At 44.1% G+C, this 15,048-nt stretch overlaps 1 protein-coding gene across 4 annotated transcripts in view; it reads left to right on the forward strand.

Moving 5' to 3' along the window:
• LOC134578871 (alpha-1,3-mannosyl-glycoprotein 4-beta-N-acetylglucosaminyltransferase C-like) overlaps positions 1-15,048 on the forward strand; it is an 87,476-nt gene that overhangs the window by 51,190 nt on the left and 21,238 nt on the right. The window contains exon 1 of one of the 4 annotated variants that reach the window (XM_063437952.1): positions 8,863-8,881. The exons of 2 other annotated variants lie outside the window; for them this stretch is intronic. The gene's annotated coding sequence lies outside the window, so the exon portion shown is untranslated. Of the gene's footprint in view, positions 1-8,862; positions 8,882-9,884; positions 10,208-15,048 lie in introns of those variants that run through there. One more of the 4 variants, XM_063437951.1, reaches the window with a different exon arrangement.

The raw sequence follows: 15,048 nt of genomic DNA on the forward strand, positions 1-15,048 counted from the left end.
AATTTTCTTATCCCACTGTATGAAAGGTGCTATGCTCATTTTATATTCCAGCTGTTCCTCCAATTCTAAAATCTGTTTATTTAGTTCCTGAATCCTTTCTTCGTTATATTTTATCAAATGCCCCATTAGCTCCAGTGAGCATTTTGAAAGTGAGTTGTTCCACTTTAACCTCAAGTTTTTTAGATACCTGGTTATATGTAGGTGTCTTCCGCAATCTTAAACCTTTCGATATTCTCTCCACCTCACAATCTTTTTATATACTTGTACTTTCCCAGAATGTTTTTATTTCCTTCAAGTTCAGTTTCTCCAGTGGTCTTGTATAGTAATATAGCTGGACCGTCATTCTTGGGATTACTTTCTTTTAGTGTTTCTTCTTGAAACATAGTTTATTATCTCATGTGTCTAAAAACAACACGGGTAGTTATACCTTCCAGGTCTCTCTTCTGCCAGATCATGGACTTTACTTGTCCTAAATCCAATTTAGAAAGAAAAAAACGATATACAAAAACCTGTGCACTGAAGGTTATGAAAACATACAATTACTGTGGTTTGTTAAAAAAAAATAAAAAAATTTGTAGAGGACTTTAGTATGCTTCCGTTGCTTTAATTCCAGATTCCCAAATCTCGTCTTCAAAAGATACTCCTGTCTTTCGTGGAGTAATATTCAGAATGGTTACAAATTTCCTAGCGCAACATGTAGAAGATAATCCCCTCCTTCAATTTATTCGAGTGCAAGCTGAAATGGCAGTGGGGAAAAACACTGCAATACTTAATAATAAACTAAAGATAGTGTAAACAGGACATAATATTCCGTTCACGCGTCCAGGGCTTTCACATTCTTTTTCGGGGTAGTCTTCTGGGTGGTCTCTCCCCTCTCTGGCTGTTGCAGGTAGTACGGCAAATTGATATTTTCCAAACATTTGTTTTTTGTTGTTTTTTTCTCTCTTGCTGGGAAATTTGTGTCATCTCCATGTACCACAATGTTTTGGTGTGAACCCTGTACTGGTTTTGGTGTTACCCCAACCTGCGGCTATAGCAGTCAGCATTACCCCAACCTGCGGCTATAGCAGTCAGCATTACCTCAACCTGTGGCTATAGCAGTCAGCATTACCCCAACTTGCAGCTTTAGCAGTCAGGAGGAGAGATGAGGGATGTGGAAGGAAGTAGAGACAGGTAGGAGTGCAGCTACAACGAGAGACAAAGCAAGGCATCGATTTAGAGGAAGAGGGGTGGAGGTATCTGTATGTGATAAACTGGGACTGATATAATAAAGTGAATAAGGAACACAATGCTTGGCAAATAAGTGATCGCGCTAAAATGCATATTTATCACAAATAGTAAGCATTCTATGTAGTAACAGCCAATCGGTGAGTCTTCCTCCCTATAAGTGAGTCTTCCTCCCTACAAGTTTATACCAGAAGTATAAATTAAATCTGAGAATGAGGGTGTTGACACCTATTTATTGTGATGGAATTAATTCACTAAGCAGAATGTTGCAATTCTGTTTTCAGTTCACACATTTCACAATAGAATATTTTGCATGAAAGGTGCTGCCGCTGTGACCAAAATTCCATGAATCACAGCGGCAGCACCTTTCATGCAAAATTCAGGTCTCGGGAGTGCCCCCTATCCTTTCTCTGTTTATACTATATTTGGAGTCCCGACCAGATTCCTTAGGGGTTAAGCACCCCGCCCAGGCCCCCCCAGCTTCAGAGTCTCCTTTAGAGGTGGCCACAGGTGTGTATATTAAGGAGGAGTTTGTCATTAGTCAAGTCACTTTTATTATTTTTTCCAGTGAACACAGTCATCTGCATTAGTGAGTATACTCATTTTCAGCACTAACACATTAATTATCTAGTTTTAACACTGCTTTTAATTGCTTTCATCACTTTTGTTTGTATACTCACTATGCTCTTACTAGTATTTAACACTATTTTATTTATGACACTATTACTATTTATTTGTCTCCCACATTGTAGTGTAGGACCCACCGATAATGGGGTACTTTGAAAGTAGTGGTGGGCTTAACAACATATGGCCATATGGTGGAACCAAATCCCCATATTTATACTTAGTTAGGCATTTTAGTAGCCTTCTTTGTTTTTTGTATTTTTGTAGTCTGAGTGCGCTGCACTATTTTCTCATTAATAGAAAATAGCTAAGCTGGGCGGGCCCGGACCGCCGAGCTTGATGGTCGCAAGCAACTTCAGCTCCTGCAATTTTCCACTCTATAAACCCCTAAAGCATGATATATTCTGAGATGGCAGACCGATAGCACCGGTCCTCAGTGTGCTGGGACCACTGGACCCAGGGAGAGGCTGACTCCCCGAGTTGCAGTCCCCTGGGGGAGAAATTGTCGCTCCAGATGGGGCCTTCCTCGGCGGTGAGCGGGGCAGATGGCCGCTGCCCTGCTATCCTGCCTGACAGTGCCTGGCCAGAGGTCCGGACCGGCGAGAACCTGACCCTGTTTTCCCCCCCTCTGGACCGTTGGAGGTGTCCCCGGTCCCCACCCTGTGACCCTGAGAGCGGCAAGGTAACTGGGGCCCAGCAGCACTACCAGCTTGATCTGCGGATTGGGCACCCCACCTAAGATGGCGGACGCCACGTGCGTCGAAACCAGCAAGAGAAACTGCAGTCCCCAGGCACCCACAAAACAAAGTAACCAGGCGCGAACGAACCAAAGTCCCACTACGACCACCGGTAAACATCAGTCAAGGCATCCCAGCACAACGCTTACCTCAAGGGGCACAGCACTGGAATCTGGCTCTGACACAGGAGAAGGCCTTCAACAGACTGGACAAGCGGGGACGCCCAAACCAGCAACCGCATCACGGAATAACCCACGGCAAAACAGGGCATGGAAGCATGTGCCTCTGACACATCGGGGCACCGATCACCCACACAAAGTGCTGCGACACACAGCACCCCGACCAGCAACAAAGACACCACCCTACATACCGACAGCTGACCAGCATGGGGCCCCTCTTGACACATGGAAGGCTCCAACACAGCGGAGAAGCGAGAGTCCACCCTGCACCACCGCTCTTTCGCCTCCTCTCCGGTTGTCTCCCCTACAGCAACAGACCCTACAATTCAGCCTCGGAATGGAGTGGGCTGACGGCCGGCACAGAGAGCACAAAAGAGGAATGCTGCAGGCTACTAAACCCTGCCTGCACCGATACATTACATGAGGCACCCAACAGGACTTGGACACTGCCAATGCCTGGCTTGCCGGCGTAACCTATTATATAGCTGGTATTAGCTGGACATGTTTCCCTGGCCCGCCACAAAAATGTTTTGCCCTTTTCTTTTACTTATTGTTATTTAACAGGATGCGTTAGCTTAGATCGCCAGTATAGCCTAATATGTAAATGTTTTCTCCGCTCTTAGCATGATCTGTTTTTTCTGGTATACCAGAGTAACCTAATATGCACCTATTCAACATAATATGTTTGCTTAACTTGACGGAGTAACCTACTATATACATGTACCTAACGTGGTGGGACTGCCTAGCCTGTTAGAGCACCAAGACCAGACTTCACATATACCTGCTCAAAAAGTGTACACCACACGTCACCCTTCCTTACAAACACTAGGCAATAGACATGCACTTTATGTCAACCCTTTAAACATGAGTACAAATACTACACCTTTACAACGCACACAGGCAACTCATAAGATAGCAAGCTACACACTATGGGCTCACTCATAACACCTCCACTACTCCGCTCTTTACGGCGCAGGGTTGGGAAAGCATGTCAGACACAGAAACAATTGTCACCTCAACACAATATATACCAACAAAAGCATAATGTTTTTGCATACACCTGTTATAAAAAAAAATAAAAAAAAGTGCACTACCTATCTTTACCCCACTTGTGAAATCTGTAACAAAGCTCGAGGAATGCCGTTGGGGTACCTCGAGCCTGTCTGTACCAAATTACTGCACTGCAAAAAAAAAAAAAGAAAAGAAAAGAAAATAGCTAAGCTATGACTTTACTGGGGTTGGAAAAAATTACAAATCAGCTTTTTTTGGTCCAAGTGCTACAAATCTAATTTTTAATTTGCTGTTTAGTGAATTAACCGGTGTGTGTGCGCGTGCGGGTGTTTGTTTGTGTTTAGCAATTCCCTTGCATACCATTCAGAAACACTATACACATACACAATGCTACGTTTTAGGGAACTTTCCCCTTCCAAATGTTTTTTCTCTCTAATGTCACTCCCAATGATTCCAATAAAGTGCAATCTTTAAGTTTGGATTCCAATATTGTTGAATGGGTAAGGCAGTGGCTGAGTGACAGGCAACAGAGGGTTGTAGTCAATGGAGTATATTTGAAGCTTGGGCTTGTCACCAGTTGGGTACCTCAGTGATCTGTACTTGGACCCATTCTCTTTAACGTTTTTATTAGTGATATTGCAGAAGGTCTTGATGGTGAGGTATGTCTTTTTGATGATGATACTAAGATATGTAACAGGGTTGATGTTCCAGGAGGTATAAGCCAAATGATTTAAGTAAACTAGAAAAATGGTCAGAGTTGGGCAACTGACATTTAATGTGGATAAATGCAAGATAATGCATCTTGGACGTAAAAACCCAAGAGTAGAGTACAGAATATTTGATGTTGAGTCCTAACCTCAACATCTGAGGAAAGGGATTTAGGGGTGATTATTTCTAATGACTTAAAGGTAGGCAGACAATGTAATAGAGCAGCAGGAAATGCTAGCAGAATGCTTGGTTGTATAGGGAGAGGTATTAGCAGTAGAAAGAGGGAAGTGCTCATGCCATTGTACAGAACACTGGTGAGACCTCACTTGGAGTATTGTACGCAGTACTGGAGACCCTATCTTCAGAAGGATATTGATACCTTAGAGAGAGTTCAAAGAAGGGCTACTAAACTGGTTCATGGATTGCAGGATAAAACTTACCAGGAAAGGTTAAAGGATCTTAACACATATAGCTTGGAGGAAAGACGAGACAGGGGGATATGATAGAAACATTTAAATACATAAAGGGAATCAACACAATAAAGAAGGAGACTATATTTAAAAGAAGAAAAACTACCACAACAAGAGGACATAGTCTTAAATTAGAGGGACAAAGGTTTAAAAATAATATCAGGAAGTATTACTTTACTGAGAGGGTAGTGGCCGAATAGAATAGCCTTCCAGCTGAAGTGGTAGAGGTTAACACAGTAAAGGAGTTTAAGCATGTGTGGGATAGGCACAGGGGTCAAGTCCTGGGGAAAAAAGTGTGGGAACTCACCCAAGATTCCTGGACTGCACTATATGCATAGGAAGGCAATTTTTTTTTTAAGGGGGGAGGGGGGGACTTAAAAAAATAAAATTACACTCCTATGCATATAGTGCAGTGCAGTGAATGCAGAGTATGGAAAATGAATGTAGTGTGTTTGTAGTGAGTGCAGTGTGTATAATGAATGTAGTGTGTTTGTAGTGAGTGCAGTGTGTATAATAAAATTTAGTGTGTTTGTAGTGAGTGCAGAGTGTGTATAATGAATGTAGTGTGTTTGTTGTGAGTGCAGTGTGTGTATAATGAATGTAGTGTGTTTGTTGTGAGTGCAGTGTGTGTATAATGAATGTAGTGTGTTTGTTGTGAGTGCAGTGTGTGTATAATGAATGTAGTGTGTTTGTAGTGAGTGCAGATTGTGTATAGTAAATGTAGTGTGTTTGTGGTGAGAGCAGAGTGTGTATAATGAATGTAGTGTGTTTGTAGTGAGTGCAGAATGTGTATAATGAATGTAGTGTGTGTAGTGAGTGCAGTGTGTATAAAAAAATTAGTGTGTAGTGAGTGCAAAGTGTGTATAGTGAATGCAGAGTGTGTATAATGAATGTAGTGTGTTTGTAGTAAGTGCAGTGTGTATAATAAAATTTAGTGTGTTTGTAGTGAGTGCAGAGTGTGTATAATGAATGTAGTTGTTTGTTGTGAGTGCAGTGTGTGTATAATGAATGCAATGTGTTTGTAGTGAGTGCAGATTGTGTATAGTAAATGTAGTGTGTTTGTGGTGAGAGCAGAGTGTGTATAATGAATGCAGTGTGTTTGTAGTGAGTGCAGATTGTGTATAGTAAATGTAGTGTGTTTGTGGTGAGAGCAGAGTGTGTATAATGACGTGTTTGTAGTGAGTGCAGTGTGTATAATAAATGTAGTGTGTTTGTAGTGAGTGCAGAATGTGTATAATGACGTGTTTGTAGTGAGTGCAGTGTGTATAATAAATGTAGTGTGTTTGTAGTGAGTGCAGAATGTGTATAATGAATGTAGTGTGTGTAGTGAGTGCAGTGTGCATAATGAATGTAGTGTGTAGTGAGTGCAAAGTGTGTATAGTGAATGTAGTGTGTTTGTAGTGAGTGCAGAGTGTTTTTTTCTAATGAATGTAGTGTGTTTGTTGTGAGTGCAGTGTGTGTATAATGAATGTAGTGTGTTTGTTGTGAGTGCAGTGTGTGTATAATGAATGTAGTGTGTTTGTTGTGAGTGCAGTGTGTGTATAATGAATGTAGTGTGTTTGTTGTGAGTGCAGTGTGTGTATAATGAATGTAGTGTGTTTGTTGTGAGTGCAGATTGTGTATAGTAAATGTAGTGTGTTTGTGGTGAGAGCAGAGTGTGTATAATGAAGTGTTTGTAGTGAGTGCAGTGTGTATAATAAATGTAGTGTGTTTGTAGTGAGTGCAGAATGTGTATAATGAATGTAGTGTGTATAGTGAATGTAGTGTGTTTGTAGTGAGTGCAGAGTGTGTATAGTGAATGTAGTGTGTTTGTAGTGAGTGCAGAGTGTGTATAATGAATGTAGTGTGTTTGTAGTGAGTGCAGAGTGTGTATAATGAATGTAGTGTGTTTGTAGTGAGTGCAGAGTGTGTATAATGAATGTAGTGTGTGTGTGTGCTGGATGAAGTGTGTGTGTGTGCTGGATGAAGTGTGTGTGTGTGCTGGATGATGTGTGTGTGTGTGTGTGCGTGTGCTGGATGATGTGTGTGTGTGTGCTGGATGATGTGTGTGTGTGTGTGTGCTGGATGATGTGTGTGTGTGCTGGATGAAGTGTGTGTGTGCTGGATGAAGTGTGTGTGTGCTGGATGAAGTGTGTGTGTGCTGGATGAAGTGTGTGTGAGCTGGATGAAGTGTGTGTGAGCTGGATGAAGTGTGTGTGTGCGCTGGATGATGTGTGTGTGCGCGCTGGATGATGTGTGTGTGTGTGCGCTGGATGATGTGTGTGTGTGTGCGCTGGATGATGTGGTGTGTGTGTGTGTGCGCTGGATGATGTGGTGTGTGTGTGTGTGCGCTGGATGGTGTGTGTGTGTGTGCTGGATGATGTGTGTGTGTGTGTGTGTGTGTGTGTGCTGGATGAAGTGTGTGTGAACTGGATGAAGTGTGTGTGTGCGCTGGATGATGTGTGTCTGTGTGCGCTGGATGATGTGTGTGTGTGCTGGATGATGTGTGTGTGTGTGTGTGTGTGTGCTGGATTATGTGTGTGTGTGTGCTGGATTATGTGTGTGTGCTGGATTATGTGTGTGTGTGTGTGCTGGATGATGTGTGTGTGTGTGCTGGATTATGTGTGTGTGTGCTGGATTATGTGTGTGTGTGTGTGTGCTGGATTATGTGTGTGTGTGTGCTGGATTATGTGTGTGTGTGCTGGATTATGTGTGTGTGTGTGCTGGATTATGTGTGTGTGTGTGCTGGATTATGTGTGTGTGTGTGTGTGTGTGTGTGCTGGATTATGTGTGTGTGTGTGTGTGTGTGCTGGATTATGTGTGTGTGTGTGTGTGTGTGCTGGATTATGTGTGTGTGTGTGTGCTGGATTATGTGCGTGTGTGTGTGTGCTGGATTATGTGTGTGTGTGTGTGCTGGATTATGTGTGTGTGTGTGTGCTGGATTATGTGTGTGTGTGTGCTGGATTATGTGTGTGTGTGTGTGCTGGATTATGTGTGTGTGTGTGTGCTGGATTATGTGTGTGTGTGTGCTGGATTATGTGTGTGGGGGGGCTGGATTATGTGTGTGTGTGTGCTGGATTATGTGTGTGGGGGGCTGGATTATGTGTGTGTGTGTGTGCTGGATTATGTGTGTGTGTGTGCTGGATTATGTGTGTGGGGGGGCTGGATTGTGTGTGTGTGTGTGTGCTGGATTATGTGTGTGTGTGTGTGTGTGCTGGATTATGTGTGTGTGTGTGCTGGATTATGTGTGTGTGTGTGTGTGTGCGCTGGATTATGTGTGTGTGTGTGCTGGATGATGGGGGGAAGCATTTGTTTTTTAAACCTTATGTGTTTAGGTTTTTTTTGTTTTATTCCCCCCTCCCTGCTTCTTACCTTGTCAGGGAGGGGGGAGATCGCCGGGTGGTCCGGTGGAGGGAAGCAGCCGCTGCATACAGGGGCCATCACACGCTGTGTTTCCTCTCCAGCACTAATTCTTGCGAGACTTGCCTGTGCGGAGCGTTGCCATGGTAACCCGTGGCAACGCTCTTACTGCCGCGGGTCTCGCGAGAATTAGTGCTTGAGAGGAAACACAGCGTGTGAGGGCCCCTGTATGCAGGTAGCAGGATAGGTCCTGCAGGATCACTAGCGGGAACGGCGTTCCTGCTTTGGAAAAAGTGCAGGAACGCCGTTCCCGTGCGTTCCTGCAGGACTCGAGCCCTGGATAGGCATAAGGCTATCCTAACTATAATATAAGGCCAGAGACTAATGAAAGTATTTAGAAAATTGGGCAGACTAGTTGGGCCGAATGGTTCTTATCTGCCGTCACATTCTATGATGTATGCTACCACATTCTAATGTCATATCATGCCATACATATATAATTATGCAAACTGACTTGACTGGTACTTTACTGCCTTAAGAGGTGGTAACCTGCAGGGAGCTCGAGGAGGATGGATGGCCCTACCAGGTAAGTTGGTTACTCTCAAAAGAGCAGTTACTAGTTTGGTATAGAACAGAACCAATCAAAAATGTGTACATTGGTATTGTGACAAGATGGTTGATAAATGTAAAATGTTTATGAGTTTATTGTTGGTTTAACATTTAGTGTGCTGTATATTTTAACGGGCAGGTCATTTGAAAGAATCGCATACTACACGGATCTCCTCTGCGCTGTCTGGGGGCCCTAAACCCTGAGATTAGAGGGAGTTACATTACCAATGAATACCTGCTGCAGTTTGATTGACAGCAGCTGAAATAACTGCTGGCAAGGACTGTAACTCACACTAATCTCAGGCAGCACTAGGACAGGTCTGCTGCACTCACATCAATGTCTTTCCTTTAACTCCTGCAGTAAACTAAATGTTAACCTCTACATCCCTCTATAGATATTGTTAAATTTCCTGCTGCAAAAAAAACTGTAATTAATTACCCTGAATGTGCTACTGGCTGCTTTCCTCTATGAAATAATAAGTCCAAAGTCTGTTTCGCGCATGATGCCTTTAAAAAGTAATTAAACCCACTGCCGGCAATGTTATTGTAGAAATATTAACCCTGTCCTGAAATGGACATCATTGTTACAAGTATATACAGTTTGCCATAAATATACACATCATGTGGGATTTAAATGCAATGTACTGCCATGCCTGCTGTCCTCTGCGCCCGCTATTTAATGTCCCACATTGGCACTGCTTTTCATGTGATCTCCTAAGGATCAGATCAATCCTGGGCAAGATCTCCCCATGCAAAAGGATGACGCAGACTAGTTACAGTGTGTATATCTCCTGAATTGTGGACTTTGATCCGGAACTGGGCTTTTAACTTAAGCTTTGTTATCTTCTGATTTCCTAACTAAATTTTTTTTGTTAGAAACGGATTTTGTCTGCTAACTTTAATAATTTACTTCTTGCACTATGTTACCTTTTGAACTCTGATCTTGTGTGTGACTTATACAGAGCTCATAAGGAGCTAAAACCTGCAATTCCACAGTGCACCTAACATGTGTGGGAGCCTGGAGTGTCCCTCCTAGCTTCATATACAAATCTGCTGCGAGAAGGAGGGGCTGGGAGCAGCAGCCGGGCCTCTCCACTGTCTATCACAGGGGCCCTGCCAGGCTGATTTGTTTCCTCCTCTGCCTACACTCCTCAGCGGCAACGCTAGGAAGAAGTGATATCATGTCACTTTCTTCTAGCACTCTATGGAAGTTGCACAGGAGGGAGGAAAGAGCCCAACACTATGCAGAGCCTGGGGCCAGTTTCTGCAGCAGAGATGAGTGAGGAGCAGCAGGCATTTCTGTGTATTTGTATTAGGCATGTGTAATTCGTTTTGTTCCGAATGTACATTCGGCCGAATTTCGTGTAATTCAGACATTCGGATGCTTACGAATGTCCGAAATGCTGAAATTCCAAAGTGCCGAAGTTCGGTAGTGCCGAACCGAACCGAATGACATTGTTCCGAATTGCTTCAGTTTTCTGTAAAGTTGCAAAGCAAGTTAGAGGGAGGGAAAATTACGTGAATGATGACAGGAATCTTGGCCAATAAGCTAATTCCTGGCACTGGGAGCCCTATAGATGTTTAAGTGGTTGTGGTGGCAGACCGGGCACTGGGGGCCCTATAGATATGTAAGCGGTCGTGGTGCCAGCCCTGGCACTGGGAGCCGTCACTGTATGTTTGTATGGGTCACTGTATGTGTGTGTGGGGAGGTGTGGGGGTCACTGTGTGTATGTGTGTGGGGGTCTGTGGGTATTACTGAGTGAATGTATTGGTCATACAATGTTGTTGATTTGGAAGGTTTTTCCTGTCTGAATATTTTTTTTTGTAAACTCTTTTTTTATTGAGTTTTTATAGATATGGAGACAAAAGAGTTGTAGGCACGCAGGCCCCACCACACAAATACATGCAGATATTACACAGATATACAGCTTGTGCGGTTCCATTTGCGTTATCAGGTTTTGTATAATTGTGGGCGGTGGAACTCATGTTTCATTCTAAGTAAAATTATAGAGCCTTCCCCAATAATAGCTTATGTTTATATCTGCCTGTGGTTCCATAAGACTTCCTATGTCAGTTGCGTAAGTCAGTCCTCCCCACCTCCATGTCAGTGTATTAAGGTCTGCGAGAGAGGACAGCGAAAAAAGGTGCGAGAGGTAAGTAAGTAAGGAGAAAAGGAGCAGAGAAAGTCCCCTACAGGCCCCCATGTCTCCCATCTGTGTAATCATTCAAAATCTGAGATATGCACTAACATATGAAACAGTGCATGCATTGCAACAAAGTATCATTCCTAAAACGGTTATTATGAAATTTATGAAACTGTTATTACATGTTACACACGTGGCTTCCTGGACAGTCTATTATCGTTTCCCCACCACAACTTTAGGATTAAGTAAACCGCAGTGGCTAACAAGTTATTCCCGGTTCACAAACATTATACGTGTTTTGTACGGAACTCTGCGTTGTACAACATACATAGTAGAGCATGTTGCGCCAAGCACAAACCAGCAGTAGCACCTGCCAGATTTTTCCCTTTGCCGATTAGGCTGATATAAGTATTAGGATGGAGTGCTGTCTGAATATTTTGCCTAAAAAATGTCCGGGTAAAATATGACAAAGTTATAGTGAAATTTCAAAGTGAGAATTCAAAGTGAACATGAAATTTAAAGGAGCACCACACCTCTCAAAAAATGGGATGGGTGGTGTGACGAACTGAACCTCGTCACAGATTCATGGAACGGCCTTCTGGTCTGCCTCTTGCCTCAGGACTATGGGCCTTGCAATATACCTTGCCCAATGCACTTTAAAAGGCTCTGTTCCTGTGAATTATGTACTTTTGTACTTCAAAAAGAGAGACTGAATGTTGGCCCTAATTCCCTGGAACTGTTTTCGGCATTGGACCATGTGCACGGTCTGTCAAAAGTATGACTTCCATGGAAATCCCGAACCCCTGAACCGATCTGGGTGATTTTTGGATATGTTGTTCACCCAGATCGGGGCTATCAGGTGATGTAACTTTTGTGGGGTTTCCATGGGTTTTGGGGGTGTTGTTGAAAATTGTGTTTTTTGTGCCTGGAGATAATTGAGTTAGTTCAGTTCCTGACTCAATTATCTCCCAGGCATAAGGGAGGGATTGTCTTGTTTTGTATGGGAGTGTCCTAGACCTGAGAGCCAATGCAATTGTGTGTATGTTTTTACTTTAGTTTACTCTCAGGTCCAGGGGGGAGTGCCCCTTGCATGTGGACTGTCATAAAAGGCCAGTTGTGGCTGCCATTAAACAGATTTCGTTTTACCCATTATGAAGTCTAGGCTTACGTTTGGGGAATTGGAGAGCTATATTCACTCTGGGGATTGCTATAATCACTATACTCCTTTGGATCACAATGATTGCTCTCGTAAGAGCAGCCTGCTTCGCTGTCTGGACTAGGAGAGGCCTACCCACTGGAAGCTGGATCCTGGTCTTGGGTCCAGGGTGGGTGGAGGACAGCGAGACCCCAACCAAGCTGCGGTGGATTGTGGGGTTTACAGTGGTTATGGTGTTCCAGTGTAGTGCTTATGGTACTCAAGGATTACTAAGAAGCAGCGATTGAGGGAGGTACCCGGTCAGGTACTGGAACTGGAATTAACATAGGATACTCCTCACCCATAAAGCACTTCAGCAAGCTGGTGAAATGGTACTTTAAGGCCGGAGTAGCTAAAATGAAAACTGACTTTTCCCATATTTCTACTTTGGCCTTATATTTGAAATTCACTTTGAATTCTCAGTTTAGTAAATAACCCTTACAGTTTCCTTGTATTTCTCTTTCTTTTTTGAAACTCTTTCAGAGAGGAATAACTCCACCTTTGTATCTCCTCGTTACACTGCAGAGAAAATAAAAGCAATATGATCAAATAATTTATAGGCGTCAAAGTCAATAATCGATCAGTTTGATCAAGATTACACGCAGAATTGTATTGAAAGGATTTATGAGCCCAACAAAACATATACTCACTACATTTATCATTCATTTCAATCTGTAGACCTGAACATTTTATCTATTCGTCAGGTTTCAATCCACAGAATGGAAGAAATTCCCCGTTCCAGCGCACGCAATGTATAGAGTGTGTGTGATGTCAATGTAAAGATAGCCAATGATGTCCATGTCGAGATATCGAACACAATGTAAAGAGTGTCTGTGATGTCAATGTAAAGATAGATAGCCAGTGATGTCCATGTCGAGATATCGAACACAATGTAAAGAGTGTCTGTGATGTCAATGTAAAGATAGCCAGTGATGTCCATGTCGAGATATCAAACAAAATATAAAGACAGTCAAATCATTTATAAAATGTGTTGACTACTTAATGTTGCAGGGCACTCTTGGAACCATAACCACTAAAGCAGGCTCTATTGGTTATGGTGCTTGAAGTGTTCCAACATGTCTAAAATCAAAATGCAGTGTAGCCCTAAAATAGATCCAATTTAGAGTGCTTTGCAAAAACACGGCAAACCACATATTAAAAACAACAATATGTGGGGGCGGAGCCAACAGCCGAACAGAGCGGTCGCAACTCTAGCGAGCTCCGTGGATTACAAACTTAAAAACGGAAAAACTGCACATATCAACCCCCAAAAAACGTCAGAAACAAGCCTATTACCCCAACAACTTAGACGGCATGGGAAAGAAGACAAAAAAACTAAAATCGGACGGGACACGTCCAGGTGCTAGTATCGGAGACATGTGGCGGAGAGCACAGGAGGCCCAAGAGTCCCGCATGGCGGACTACTCAGACTTTATGGACGGCCTTACTAACTCTGATGGCCCGTTTTCAGACCAAGAAGAGGTGACCCTACCCGCTTCACGACCACCGACGCACCCCAAGACACAGTCGGACACGTCACCGGTCACGAAGGCGGAGATGCGGGAGCTGTTGGCGGAGCTCCGACGGGGCATTCAGGCCGACATGGCAGACATGAAGAAAAACATCCAGGGTCTGTCGGACCGAGTAGCTATCGTCGAACGAGACTCCAAGAACCACACGCAGCAATTCACAGGGCTACAGAAGACTGTGGACACGCTACAGCAGCAGTACCTGAAAGTGGAACACAAAATGGCGGCAATGGAGGACACGCGGAGGGCCCAAAACCTCAAGATCCGGGGAATTGCAGATTCTGTCTCGGACGCCGAGGTCCCCCACCTCATCAGACGTCTGGTAAGCACGATCCTCCCCGCGAAACAAGCCAAGGGCATAGGCATTGTCAATGTATTTCGTATACCCAAACCCACAACTGCCCCAACGACGGCATCCAGGGACACTATAGTTACATTTCAAAGACGCCACGACAAAATGGCAATAACGGCGGCCCTCAGGGGACACACGCCATATTCCTTTGAGGACATGTCCCTCTCATTCTACTCGGACCTATCTAGGGGTACAATGCAATGGCGCGCCACCCTCAAGCCACTCACCACCTTACTCCGCTCACACAGCATAACTTATCAGTGGCGCCCACCCCATATGCTACAGGTGTCCCATGGGAATGATACCTACCTGATTGCCGACCTACGAGAAGCACAACGGCACCTAGCGACATGGGGCCTCCCTCAAGACGCCCTGCCGCAGCCTACCAAACCCACCGCCACCCATACATGGAATCCGGCCACCTCCGAAACATTTGTCCCGAGGAGGCTCCCCCAAGCAGCGACAACGCCGAGCTAAAATCGACACCATGAGGGGACTCACAGATCCTCACCCGACATTCAACACGGCCCTTTGGACTGTGCGGTCTCTTATACGCGCTGCACTTAGCAGAGGTTACCTCCCGAGGCGCACTAGAACTTCGGATACCCGACAGCAATGGCCTGTTCCCAAGCTACTCACCTGAACGCAGAACAAGCTGCCTGAAGTTTGAATTGGGACACAAATGACCACACGCCCAGAGTCACAAACTTTTCCTTGTGTTCATTATGTTATTATTGTTTGCCTGTTTTACACCTCCATTCAGGTCCTGCCCGACATAAAGTTACCTATGTATCATACTTGAGTGCGAATTTAGTCCGACCACCTTTCAACCTGTTTGACGCCAACTAGGTTTCCTGACTAGAACAGCACATTTTCCTGCAGGCCCATTAACTCAGTGGAATCTGCAGCATATACTGCTAAGCT

The sequence above is a fragment of the Pelobates fuscus genome, chromosome 12, assembly GCF_036172605.1.
Source record: "Pelobates fuscus isolate aPelFus1 chromosome 12, aPelFus1.pri, whole genome shotgun sequence".
NCBI lineage: Eukaryota > Metazoa > Chordata > Amphibia > Anura > Pelobatidae > Pelobates > Pelobates fuscus.